The 2,196-nt window shown below is 51.1% G+C and overlaps 1 long non-coding RNA gene across 2 annotated transcripts in view; it reads left to right on the top strand.

Annotated features, from left to right (window-relative positions):
- Positions 1–1,714: 1,714 nt before the first annotated feature.
- The window catches only part of LOC107112024, an 80,536-nt gene continuing 80,054 nt past the window's right edge, over positions 1,715–2,196 (top strand). Inside the window, exon 1 of one of the 2 annotated variants that reach the window (XR_001482580.1) lies at positions 1,715–1,797. This is a non-coding gene — a long non-coding RNA (uncharacterized LOC107112024). Of the gene's footprint in view, positions 1,798–2,096; positions 2,170–2,196 lie in introns of those variants that run through there. The other variant, XR_001482579.1, reaches the window with a different exon arrangement.

Raw genomic sequence — 2,196 nt, 5'->3', positions numbered from 1 at the left:
CGACCATCCGAGGGGGAAACTCTATGTTTCCCCCTTGGATGGTCGTGGCCCCGCCCCCAGCGTGCCTGGAGTAATAACGTCACTTCCTGGTGATGTGTGCGCAGCGCGCGCGCGCATAGGACACCGGAAAGGAGTCCCCCGCTTTCAACGATTTTCGACTTGGCAACCCTAATGCAATCACATGCCAAGTGGTGTTTCACTGGTAATAATTCCCGGTCCAGAAAGTGCCTTCCTATGATTGTTTAACCAAAGTGTCCTCGAGGATACTAATGTAACCCTACTGTTAAGTAGTGGGTTCAAGAGACTACTGTGATTTCAGCATAGCTCTTTTATTCAGGAACATACATAACACATGTAGTGAGCCGCAACTATAATCAAACTGTGAGCCAGTTTGGTGTAGTGGTTAAGTGTGTGGACTCTAATCTAGGAGAACTGGATTTGATTTCCCCACGCCTCCACTTGCAGCTGCTGGATGATCTTGGGCAAACCATAGTTCTGTCAGAGCCGTTCTTGAAAAAGAGCAGTTTCTGTCAGAGCTTTCTCAGCCCCACCTACCTCACATAGTGTTTGTTGTGGGGAGGGGGAAGGGAAAGGAGTTTGTAAACTGCTCTGAGACTCCAAGTGAAGTTGTTGTTCAGTCAGGGTATAAATCCAATCTCTTCTTCTTCTTCTTTACACAAACCCTAGCCCCAAAACACACCCACAAAATACAATTAAACCAATGGGAACATAGGCACTTGGATCCCTTATTAGTATGGCATCATTTAAGCTTCTGTTATCTGATTGGCTGACTGGGCAGGGGCGGCCAATCTAAATGTAGCTGCAAGGAGCTTCTTGCACAATGGTTGTTCCCTCGAAGCTCTCAATACACAACACCTGAATAATGAAGATCTGCTGTATGGCATTATGTGTGCTCTTGTGCTACAATAGCACTATAGAGGGCAGGATGGATCCATGATTGTATAATGCAGCTCACAGTCATGAAGGTGTTATTTGATGTGATTTGATCCACATTTCCCCTTCCCCCATTTTGTGGATGCATTCCGAAGAGACACTTTCCCGGGAGTAAAGCCCACTGGATAATATAGGATTTGCTTACTCCCTAGGTTTGTAACGGCTTGGTTGTAATTAGGCACTCAATCCTGGAGGAGACCTTGAACTCTAAACCTAGGGTTAGGATTCGATGAAATGCCGTTATAGGCTGTCTCTGTCTTATTTTCCGTGTAAACTCCCTTTATAACTGTTATTTTTTTGGGTGGAGAGGACTTTAACAAACAAAACCTCGGTATAGATGATACGGGACCCCGGCGGCTTTGTAACATCAAGTAGTAAAAAAAACCCCCAGAAATTACCGCAGCAAAAAGTTAAAATGCTGAGACACGAGCATCAGCTGAAGTATTCCTGTTTCAACAGGAGAGAAGCGCTTGAGAAGAGAACTAGAGGGCTGTAAACCGAGCAACGCAGCTGCCCACAGGACTACAGCCCCCGAAGGGCCCTGCAGGTTTTCCCTTTTGTGCGAGTGAGTGACGGATGATTTGGGGGGGGGGGCGGACGCTGTGAGGCCATCCGTGTAAAGCCTTTGCTTGATAATCGCGCGGTGGGCGAGCCAGTGAACTACAAATCCCAACTGAACTCGCGCTTGCCGGGCTGGCTCCGGCTCTAGCTGGCGGCTGCTTTTGAGGAGGCTGGTTCCTATTTTAAATCCAGGCAGCGAGCAAAATGGCGGCCAGGAGCTGAGCGTGAGCGGAGGGACGTCGAGGAGAAGGCAAAACCCGCTTTGGGCTTTTCCTCCCCCCGGTGAGCGCATTCACACGGGAGTGGGGGGAGGGGGAAAAAAGACACACGCTGCAGGAGTGGTGAAGTGCAGCGAGTTGGGGAGCCGGGGTGGGGGAAATAGGAGCTGCTGCTGCTCGGTCGGTTAGAGGAGACTAGGGAAGGGAACTTGCAGGGGCAATGCCCGGTCGAGGCGTGCCGCCTCTTCCACAGGGGGGCGTCGCTGGGCTGGGGGAGTGCGTGAGAGGGAAGGGGCTGTGCCCTGGCCGGGAGGAGAAGCAAGGAGGTGCCCCCCCCCCACCTTCGTGATAAGGCAAGGGGAGGCAGATTCTCAGCCTCGCCTTGTTTGTGTGGAGTTTGAAGTGCCCACGGTGTTGGGAACCAGCAGTGTCTGAGGTAGGAGTAGGGTTATTGGCGGGGTGG

Source organism: Gekko japonicus, unplaced genomic scaffold, assembly GCF_001447785.1.
Source record: "Gekko japonicus isolate JY-2015 unplaced genomic scaffold, Gekko_japonicus_V1.1 scaffold898, whole genome shotgun sequence".
In the NCBI taxonomy this organism is placed as follows: Eukaryota; Metazoa; Chordata; class Lepidosauria; order Squamata; family Gekkonidae; genus Gekko; species Gekko japonicus.
Note: the sequence above shows the minus strand (reverse complement) of the source record. Positions and strands in the feature narration are given on the sequence as shown.